We start from the raw sequence: 12,018 nt of genomic DNA, 5'->3' as shown, positions 1-12,018 counted from the left end.
TACGGGAGTCAGTATTGAGGTGTTGATTTGTACGGGAGTCAGGATTGAGTTGTTGGTGTGTATGGGAGTCAGTATTCAGTTGTTGGTTTGTGAAGGAGTCAGTATTGAGGGATTGGTGTATACAGGATTCATTATTGCAGTGTTGGTGCGTACCGGTGTCAGTATTGATGTGTTGATTTGTACGGGAGTTAGCATTGAGGTGTTGGTTTGTGAGCGAATCGGGGTTGGGGTGTTGATTTGTCCAGGAGTCAGTATTGAGGTGTTGGTTTGTACTGGAGTCAGTATTGAGGTGTTGGTTTGTACGGGAGTTATTATTGAGGTGTTGATGTGTACAGGAGTCAGTATTGAGGTGTTGGTGTGTACAGGAGTCATTATTGAGATGTTGGTTTGTAAGGGAGTCAGTATTGATGTGCTGGTTTGTACAGGAGTCAGTATTGAGGTGTTGGTGTGTACAGGAGTCAGTATTGAGGTGTTGGTGTGTACAGGAGTCAGTATTGAGGTTTTGGTTTGTACTGGAGTCAGTATTGAGGTGTTGGTTTGTGAGGGATTCATTGAGGTGTTGGTTTGTACGGGAGTCTGTATTGTGTTGTTGGTGTGTACGGGAGTCCATATTGAGGTGTTGGTTTGTACGGGAGTCAGTATTGAGTTGTTGGTGTGTACGGGAGTCAGTATTCAGTTGTTAGTTTGTGAAGGTGTCAGTATTGAGGGATTGGTGTATACAGGAATCATTATTGCGGTGTTGGTGTGTACAGGAGTCAGTATTGAGATGTTGGTTTGTAAGGGAGTCAGTATTGATGTGCTGGTTTGTACAGGAGTCAGTATTGAGGTGTTGGTGTGTACAGGAGTCAGTATTGAGGTTTTGGTTTGTACTGGAGTCAGTATTGAGGTGTTGGTTTGTGAGGGATTCATTGAGGTGTTGGTTTGTACGGGAGTCAGGATTGAGTTGTTGGTGTGTACGGGAGTCAGTATTCAGTTGTTGGTTTGTGAAGGAGTCAGTATTGAGGGATTGGTGTATACAGGATTCATTATTGCGGTGTTGGTGCGTACCGGTGTCAGTATTGATGTGTTGGTTTGTACGGGAGTTAGTATTGAGGTGTTGGTTTGTACGGGAGTCAGTATTGAGGTGTTGGTTTGTACGGGGGTCAGTTATCCGGAATTGGTATGTACGGAAATCAGTAATCAGTCGTTGTTATGTAAGTCAGTAATTAGGAACTGTTAAGTCCAGGATTTTCTATGTAAAGGAGAAAATAATCAAGTGTTGACCTGTATATCGTCTGTAATCAGGAGGTAGTGTGTACAAATGTTTGTAATCCATACTTAGTATGTGTAGGAGTCAGAGATCGGAAATTGCTTCATATAGGGCTCATTAATCAGGAGCTGGTATGTACCGAGGTCTGTAATCGGGAAGTAGTATGTACAGGATTCTATTATAAACAGCTGGTAGGGGAGCCAGTGTTCTGGAATTGTTGTCCACAGTAGTCAGCAATCAGACGTAAGTGTGTACCAGAATCTGTAATTAGGGGTTGGTTTGTACAAGTGTCACTAATCGGGAGTTGGTATGTAAATGATTTAGTCATCAGGATTTAGTATTTCAAACAAGCAGCAATCAAGGGTTGGTATGCACAGGGGTCAGTCATCCGGAGTTTGTATGTTCTGATGTTAGTAACCATTATTTGTTATATACAGAAGAGGGTCATCCTGTGTTTGTCTGTAAAGGAGTTAGTAATCAAGAGTTGTTATGTTCAGAAACCAGTAGTCACGAATTGGCATGTACTGGAGTCAATAATCAGGAGATGGTATTCACAGAGTCACTATTGAGGAGTTGTTGTGTACAGGAGTCAGTAATACAGAATTGCTATGTGCAGGAGTCAGTAATCAGGAATTGGTATGTACAGGTCACTGTGGGCTGGGCTTGGTTTGTACAGGGCAGTATTTCAGTGTGGGGATGCGCAGGAGTCATCAGTCAGGAGTTGGTGTGTAGAGGTGTCTGTAATCTGCAGTTGGTATGCACAGGATTCCCAATTCAGGAGCTGGTATGTACAGGAGTCCAGAGTTGTTATGTACAGGAATAAGTAATTTGGAGTTGGTTTGGTGAGGGGTTACTAATCAGGCGTTGGTATGTACAGGAATCATTTATCAGGAGCTTCTATGTATAGGAGTTAGCAATCCAGAGTTGGTATGTACAGCAATGTGTAATCCGGAATTTATATGTACAGATGTCAGTAATCTGCAGTTGGTATTTGCAGGTGTCAGTAATCCACTTTTGTTATGTGCAGGACTCTGTAATTAGGAATTATGTACAGGAATCATTTTTCAGGAGTTGTTGCGTATAAGGAGTCTGTAATTTGAAATTGCTGTGTTTAGGAGTCTTTAGTCGAGTTGATATGTGCAGGTATGTTCAGGAAAAATCATGAGTTAGTATGTAGAGGAGTCTGGAACCAGGAATTGCTTTCTGCAAGAATTGATATTCCAGAGTTGGTATGTACAGGCATCTGAAATCAGGAGTTGGTATCTACCAGAGACTCTGATCAGAAGTTGGTATGTTAAGTTAAAGAGCAGGACCTCCAGGGTTCTGATCTCAGGATTGCTACCCGTGCCACATGCTGGCGAGGCTAGAACTAAGGTTATACAATTTAATACGTTGCTAAAGAGTCGGTGTCAGGGGGAGAGCTTGAGTTATTGAAGATCATTGGGCTCTTTTCCAGGGCGGGCGAAACCTCTAGAGAAGAGACATTTTGCAACTGAACTGCATGGGTAATGATATCCTAGTGGGAAAGTTTGTTAATGCTGCATGTGGGGTTTAAACTGGAGTTGCAGGGGGATTGGAACCAGAGTGACTGAACAACTAGTGGAAAGGGTGTGGAGGCAGATGTTAGCAAGACCTCAGACAAAGTTAGGAATCAAAAGGTTGAACATGGTGTGAGAAAGACGCTAAGTGTGAATACAGGACTGAAGGTGTTGCATCTGAATGTGCACAGTAAACGGAATAAGGTAGATAAACTTGCAGCAGAGTTGCAGATTGGCAGTTATGATGTTGTAGTCATCATGGATTTATGGCTAAAGCATTATAGTTGGGAGTTTAATGACCAAGTATACACATTATATCGAAAGGATAGGCTGGAAGGCAGAGGGGGCGGCCTTGCTCTGTTGGCAAAAAATGAAACCAAATCTTTAGAAAGATGTGCATAGGGTGGAAGGTATTGAATCATTGTGGATAGGGTCTAAGGAACTGCAAGGGTAAAAAGGCCTTGATGGGAGTGGTAAACAGATCCCCAAACAGTAGTATGGATGTGGCCTTACAAGTTACAATCGGAGATAGAAAATGCATGCCAAAAGGACAATGTTACAATAGTCATCAGGGATTTCAATATGCAAGTAGATTGGGAAAATTAGGTTGGTGCTGGATTTCTGGAGCAGCTCATGGTTGAGTCTGCCAGGGGCATCAGTTATTCTGGATTGGGTTTTGTGCAATAAACAAGAATTGATTAGAGAGCTTAAGGTAAAAGAACCCTTAGGGAAAGTTATCATAATATGATCAAATTCACCCTGAAATTTGAGAAGGGGAAGCTAAAATCAGATGTATCAGTATTACAGAGGAGTGAAGGGAATGACACAGGCATGAAAGTGGGAGCTGGCCAGAATTAATTGGAAAAGAACACTGGCAGGGATGACTGCAGAGCAGCAATGGCTGGAATCTCTGGAAGCCACAGGATATATACCAAGAGGAAGAAGTATTCTAAAGGAGAGATGGCACAACCATGGCTAACATAATAATATTCAATAGGATAATAAAATATTCCTTGAAGGCATAAAGTGTAAAAGAGGCAAGAGTGGATAACATACCATTGGAAAATGATGCTGCAAAGGTAATAATGGGGTCTTTGAAATAGTAGATGAATTGAATAATTATTTTGCATCAGTCTTCACTGTGTAAGACACTAGCAGTATGTGGATGTTTCAGGTATCGGGGGCGTGAAGTGTGCAAAGTTGCCATAACTATAGATAAGGTTCTTGGGAAACTCAGAGGTCTGCAGGTTGATAAGATACATAGACCAGATGGTGTACACCCCAGAGTTCTAAAAGAGGTGGCTGAAGATTTCATGGAGGCATTAGTAATGATCTTTCAAGAATCATTAGATTCTGAAATGGTTCCAGAAGACTGGAAAATTGCAAATGTCACTCCACTCTTCAAGAAGGGAGAGAGGCAGAAGAAAGGAAACTATAGACTAGTTAGTCTAACCTCAGTGGTTGTGCAGATGTTGAAGTTAATTATTAAGAATGAGGTCTCAGGGTACTTGGAAGCACGTGGTAAAATAGGTTGTAGTCAGCATGGTTTCCTCAAAGAAAAATCTTGCCTGACAAATCTGTTGGAAATCTTTGTAGAAATAAAAAGCTGTAAAGACAAAGGAGAATTGGTTGATATTCAGAATGCCTTTGAGAAGGTGCCAAACATGAGGCCGCATAACAAGCTACAAACCTATGGTATTACAGGAAAGATTTAGCATGAATAAAGCAATGGCTGATTGGCAAAGAGTAGGAACATTTTCAGACTGGCTGCTGGTGACTAGTAGTGTATTATTGGGTCTGTGTTGGGACGGATTATTTTTACATTATATGTCAGCAGTTTGGATGATGGAATTAATGGCTTTCCAGATGATATGGAGCTTAGGAGGATTAATGACACCTAACAGCGACTCCTTTGCTTGCATCTTTGGAAACAGCCCCATTTCCATCTTTAATATCTCTATTTTTTGCTTTCAGGGTTCTTTTGAAGACCCTGACCTGGAGTTACACGCTGACTACAGTTCTTTGCGGGGTTTCACAACTGGCCATTATTTGGCCTGCCAAAAGCTCAGCCTAAGAGCTTTGTTCACCTTTGGAGGACCGAGTTTTCATGGCTCTGGAGACAGGGGAATCAGAAGTCGGTGTCCGAGCAGAAGACCCATGTGTCGTGGAAGATGTAAAACTGTGTGCCTGGAGACTCACGATCTTTGGGCACAGAGCTCAGAAAAAGCAATGCAACGGACTTTTAACATCGTAAACCAGTGAGTTGTTTGTTACGTCTCCCCTCTCGCTGTGAAATGGAAACACCTCTTTCTCCTTTATTAGGGAGAGAGAGAGAGCCTGAAAGAGTAGTCTTTGGAGTACTGCAAGTCTGTGTCTTTGCTGTTGCCTTGTCCACGCTTGAGTGCTTGGTGGTGTGTGCCGATGCTTTTTTTTGCTGTTGGTGGAAGGGAGATTGTTGCTTTGCTGCCGCTTATGCATGGGAGGGAGAGGAGCTGGGGAGAACTTTGGGGTTCTAACATTTAACTGCTGTTCATTCTTTGGAGGCACTCCTCTGTTTTTGTGGATGGTTGTGAAGAAAAAGCATTTCAAGGTGTATATTGTATATATTTCTCTGACATTAAATGTACCTTTGAAATCTTTGATATGAAAATTGGTGGAGAGTCAGGTAATTTTGAGGAAGTAAAGAGGCTACAGAAGCACGTAGATGTGTTAGGAGAATAAGCAAAGAAATGGTAGATGGAATACAATGTTGGAAATAAGTCATGTACTTTGGTAGAAGAAATGAAAGGGTTAACTATTTTCTAAATGGAGAGAAAATACAAAATAAAATGAGAAAGTGAGGCGCAAAGAGTCTTGGGGTCCTTGTGCAGGATTCCCTAATGATTAATTTGCAAGTTGAATCTGTGCAAATGCAACTTTAGCATTCATTTCAAGAGGACTAGAATATAAAAAATAAGGACCCAATGTTGAAACTTTATAAAGCACTGGTGAACCCTCACTTGGAATATTGTGGGTACTTCTTTGCCCCTTAATTTAGAAAGGATGTGCTGAAACTGGAGAGGGTTCAAAGGAGATTCACAAAAATGATTCCAGGATTTAATGGCTTGTCATATGAAGAGTGACTGATGGCTCTGGACGTGTATTCACTAAAATTCAGAAGAATGAAAGGTGACCTCATTGAAACCTATCAAATAGTGAAACCTTGATAGAATGAATGTAGAGAGGATGATTCCTATGGTGGGAAAGTCTGAAACCACAGCATCAGTGTAGGGGTTGGTGTGCTTTTAGAATGAAGATGAGGAATTTCTTTACCCTGAGAGTGGAAAATCTGTGCAATTCTTTGCTGCAGGTAGCTGTGGAGGCCAAGTCTATGTATATTTAAGGCAGAGGTTGATAGATTTTTGATTGGTCAGGACACGAAGGGATACAGGGAGAAGGCTAAGAGGAAAATTGGATCAGCCATGCTGAAATAGCAGGGCAGATTTGATGGGCCAAATGGTCTAATTCTGCTCCTATACCTTATGGCCTTATGGTCTGTAGACAGGTTTGGTTTGTACAGGTATTGGTATGTACAGGAGATGGTACGTACATCTGTCTGTTAGTGGGACATCAGTATTCCTGGCAAGGCTGGTAATTTGCTCCCCATTCCTTTCCGTTCCCTTAACCTTGCACTGGAACACTGCACGTACATCCCATCACTGGCATATCTCTGTATCTGGTTAACTGGGAATTTAACCACATTTTTGGGAGCAATCCACACATTTAAGCAGTTGATGGGTTCTTAATTAGAAAGGGCATCAAAAGTCAAATGGGAGAAAGCAGGAGACTGGGGTGGGGAGGGATAACCTCGGTGAGAAATGAGACCCAGAGGTTAATTGGGTGGATGTGTGCTCCACATTGGTACATTGGAACAATAGTTCTATCATCAATCATAATCTCAAATCATCTTGAATAACAATAAGTTGGAGCACAAGAAGGAGACAAAGAACCTGTCATGACAATAACCTTTCCCTCAATATCAGTGAAACAACAGAGCTAGTCATTGACTTTAGGAAGGGGGCAGTGCACATGCTTCAGCATATCTCAATGGTATTGAGATTGAGAGAGTTAAGAGCCTCAAGTTCCAAGGAGTGAACATCACCAATAGCCCGTCCTGATGCAACAGATTGACGCCATGGCTCAAGGAGCTCACAAACACCTCAGGAGGTGAAGAAATTTGTCGTGTTTATTCTTTAGTTTTTGTAGCCTGGGGAAAAATACACTCGCACGACAACACATTTTTTTTGGGTCTTAGATTCCTTTATCTGTTTTAGATGTTTTACTGCAGAAAGAGGGTATCAAGATAAAAAGGACAAAATAAATAAGAAAAACAGTTCCTGTTATTACAGTCTCAGTTTCAGAACACGGTATGAAAATAATCAAACAAAATATACAAAACACCTACAGTAGTGGCAATTATTTGGCAGACACACGCTTAACTTCCAAACACATATAGGCTCGACCTTGAAATGAGTTCTCGCTCACACTTTTAGGCCAATTAAGGAACTTCGCAATCACGCTATCCAGCACTGATCAGTTTACTAGCGAAAATCTTTCCTCACCAAACCTGGGAAAAGCATTCGAACTTTGTCCTTTCTAGGACATGGCATCTCTTCGTTCTACTCCACCCAGGCAAAATGACATCACCGTTTTCTCTTAAAGACACAGGCAGCTATTTTAGCCTTACCAAGATGAATACATAAGTGCACTTTAACAATAAAAAAATTGATATTCACTGGTTACCTGGTTACATAATAATCATTTATTTATTACATGTACATTGAAACATACAGTGATATCTGTCATTTGCATTAACAACCAACATAACCACTGGGCCCAATACACAAGTGTCATCACACATAATGTGATGCCAACTACACTTGGGGCAAGAAATCCCTGTCCATCCCTATCATGAATGGACAATCTAATATCTAATTGTGAGACAGTGGTCCCTTGGTTCTGGACACCCAGGCAGGAGATATATCACCTTGTTCTCTCTTACCTTGTTATTTCAACACAGGTGTGAACACCCACCCACAAAGGGAGAAATTGTTTGAGTGAGTGGAGAGGATGTCTGAATCCATTTTACTTGAATCTATTCCCTGATCCTGCAGTTAATAATGAATTGATTGTATTAAAAGAGCTGTAATCATTGGGTTACAAATCCCCCATAGCTGCTTAGGGGAGGCACAATAGGGTGGGGGCTCGTGTAACACTTTACAGTGCCAGTGCAAGGTAACATAATTGGGAGAAATGTACATAATTCACAACCAGCGACATTGAGTTAGGGTTTCACTTTAAGAGGCTGGTCTGACGTGTTGACATTATTCTGTAGAGTTTTTTAGTGCACTTTTGGAGTTAGGTTTTGGAGCGCAGGTTTTGGAGTTAAATAAAATGTGTTACAGGTTTCATTAAACATGAAATGCCTCACTTCGTTTTATTTGTGACCCCGATGCTCTAGGATGATTCCAGAGTTATTGAACAGGTTGGCCAATGCAGTCACTTTGAAACTGCTGGAGCTTTGGGAGCAAAATGTTGTTGCTGGGTTCATACAAATGGAGGCTCAGTTCACTCTGTGAGAAATCACTGCTGATGACACCAAACTCTACTATGCAGTAGCATGTTTCAGCATTTTCATGGTGGCAAGAAGAGTTGAGTCTGGCTGAACACTTATCATGAAAACTCACCTTTTACACACTTCTGCACTAACAGAGTCTGATTGCACAAACAATTAGCCTTCTTGCCTAGTCTAGGTGAAGCTAAGACTTTGGAGCTATTGGACCACTTGCTGTCTCTCTGGGAAATCACCATCCTTGTTTTATTTTTTAAGAATTTTTCATGTAGCAAATGCCTGATCATAGACTATAGGGAGCTTGTTAAAATGGCTGATAGCCTACACTCAGCTAGGCAGCGGAACCTCATTCCTCCTTCTTTATCTACCTCAATAAGCCCTGTCAGCAAGGCCCCCAACAGAAGGACACCTGTGGCTATGAAAAAACAAGACCAGGGCAGTGTTACCACACTCGCTTTGGTACAAATGCTAGGATGTGCTGACTACTTTGCAGCTTCGACAGTCCCAGCGCATCGCAATATCAGAGGTCAGTAAACACTGTGGGTTCCAGCTACCAGAGTCATCTACTATTCACTATGGACACTCTTTCAGGGCAATGCTTCCTGTGTAACATGGGTGCTCAAGTGAGTGTGCTGTCAGCTTTGCCTATTAATAAGAAGGCAAAGAGCGATGAAACCTCACTGGAGGGAACCAATAGAGGATCCAGAATTACGGAACACGAAAGGTGATGCTCTGCTTCAGTGGGCGGCATTGCGCATGGGACTTTGGCCTGGCTAAAGTGGCTAGACCACTGCTCGGTGCAGATTTCCTATGTGCCCAAGGACTATTCATCAATCTGCTGGTGTGTGGATGTTAGGGTCTTACCCTGCTCCCTCAGTAAATTCCCCACAATGACTTGTCAAGCACATGCACCACCTCATGTGAGTTTACTCGACTGTTGGGTGAATTTACAGAATTTTCGAAGCCCACATTCACCACCACAGTCACAAAACATGGGGTCGACCACCACATTCCCACAAGTGGCCTGCCAGTCCACGCCTACATGTGCAGACTGGACCTCAGAAAGGCTGGCAGCTGGAAAGGCTGACTTTGCCAACATGGAAAGACTCGGCACTATACGACGGTTGAATAGCCCCTGGGCTTCATCCGTCCATATGGTCCTAAGTCCAATAGTGGCTGCCGACCATGTCGTGATTACCGATGCCTTAACCAGGCCACCACCCCCAATCATTACCCAGTCCCACACATTCAAGACTTTTTGGCACGTTTAGCTAGAATGTTTTTTCCAAGGTTCATCTGGTTAGGGGCTACCATCAGGTGCCTGTGTGCTCGGAGAACATTCCCAAAACAGCTGTGATAACCCTGTTTGGCTTTTAAATTTCTGTGCATGCTGTTTTGGCTGAAAAATGCAGCAGGGTTTTTCTAACAACCAATGGACTCTGGACTAAAAGGCTTAGGTTTTCTTTTTGTTTGCCTGGATAACATACTTGCCACTGGTACATCCAAATCCAAATACACATCTCATCTTCGCACACTTTTTGAGCACTTAAGCCAACGAAGGTTGATTACTAACTCTGCTAAATGCCGATTTGGGTTGTCAACCATTGACTTTCTCAACCATTGCATCTCTGGAGAAGGTGCAAACTCCCTCCCATCAAAAGTAGTCACTATTAGGGATTTCCCACTGCAAAAAAAATTACTGGGGTTTGCAGGTATGGTGAATTTCATCCCGTGAGCTGCTGAACTTATGCTCCCAATATCTAGTGTGTTTAAAGGCATCTTGACTGGTCATCAGGTGCTTGACTGGTCAGTGGACCAGTGGCATTTGACAATTCCAAATGGGCTCTTTCCAATGTGACCCTACTGGCACACACGCTCCCCAACGCACACAATGCCATTACTACTGGTGCTTCAGACTATGCTGTTGGTGCTGTGCATGAACAATCGGTTGGAGGCTTGTAGCAGCTGCTCGACTCCTTCAGCTGGCAACTCCATCCCCCTAAAAAGAACATACAGCACATTTGACCATGAGCTTCTCAATCTCATTCTGGCCATCTGCCATTTTCGTTTTCTTCTAGAGGGTCACCATTTCACAGTGTTTGTTGACGCAAACCCCTTGTGCACGTGATGACCAAAATATCAGACTCTTGAACTGCACGGCATATCCAACTTCACAACTGATATACAACACATCAATGGGAAAAATCATGCCATGGCTGATTGCTTCTCACGTCTAACCATTGAAGCCATATACATAGGGGTTGACTATGCCGACCAGTTTACTGACTTAGAGGTCCTGGCTTACTGAACAGCAGTTACAAGCCTGTGATTGGCTGACATTAAGTTTGGGGAAGCTGGGGTTTCTCTCCTGCGTGATGTCTCAACTGGTTGCCTTTGCCCTATCATACCCGCAAACTGAAGATGGACTGTTTTCGACTTCATGCATGGCCTCTCACATCCAGGCCAGAAAGTCACACAGAAACTGGTTTCACTAAAGTTTGTTTGGCACAGCCTCAGAAAGGACATGTGTGATTGGACTGCAGCTTTTGTGGAGTGGCAGTGGGCAAAAGTTAAGGTCACTGAGTGATGGCTTGACCATGTCAACGTGGACTTTGTTGTTCCTCTTCTCCCTTCCCATGGCTTCACACACCTTCTTACCATGGTGGACCATACCACCAGAGATCATCCTACGAGCATCGACGACAGCCACAGATGTGGTTCCGACATTCATTAGCACCTCAGTTGCTCTGTTTGGCATGCATCTGCCAATTCATTTCAGACATCTGGTCTGTAATGGCCCAGAACCTTGTCATTAGGCTACATCACACTATGGTTATCGCCTGCAGTCCAATAGCCAATGCAAGCGGTTTCACCACTCCCTAAAGGCTGCTCTGAAGTCTTCCTGGATAGATGAGCGTTGGCATGATAATCTCCCGTGGATTCTGCTGGGGCTCAGACAGCTCTAAAAGAGGACCTAAGGTCGAGTTGGTATAGGGAAGCCATTACGAGTGCCAAGTGATTTTATTTTATTCCGGATGCCATGACCGCCTGGTTGGCCCCTCAACAGCATTCCACCGTCCTCAGTAAATTCAATTGCTTTTCACCTATTCCTACCTCCCATCATGGCGGACAGTACTCTTCGGCTTCATTTGATCTACATTCTGCCTCGTTTGTTTTCATCAACCATAATGCACACCAACATTCTCTTAGGCCTCCTTATGGCAGTGCATTCCACATTTTGGAAAAGGGAGAAAAGACTTTTATCATAGACAAGGTGGGTAAACCTGATTGCATTTTGGTAGATCACCTTAAACTGGGCCAGATTTGGAATATTCTGCTACCATGCCCCTGGTGTCACAACATAGCCATGAGCAGATCAAAGCACCTCTGGATGAGCCAGAGGCACCTGCTATTCCTCCACCCAAGGAACATCTGACTTCTACCTCTGACATCCTCCTCTACTCTCCAATCACCTTAAAATTATGCTTCCTCTTATTTCCTATTTTCACCCTGGGAAAAAGTCTCCGGCTGAATGCTTGATCTTACCTCACATCACCTTGTACGTCTCTATCAAATCACCTCTCACCCTCCTTTCCTCTAAAGGGAACAGTGCTAGTGAA

This window comes from Hemitrygon akajei, chromosome 16, assembly GCF_048418815.1.
Source record: "Hemitrygon akajei chromosome 16, sHemAka1.3, whole genome shotgun sequence".
NCBI classification, from domain to species: Eukaryota; Metazoa; Chordata; class Chondrichthyes; order Myliobatiformes; family Dasyatidae; genus Hemitrygon; species Hemitrygon akajei.
The sequence above is the reverse complement of the archived record's forward strand: the minus strand, read 5'-3'. Positions refer to the sequence as shown.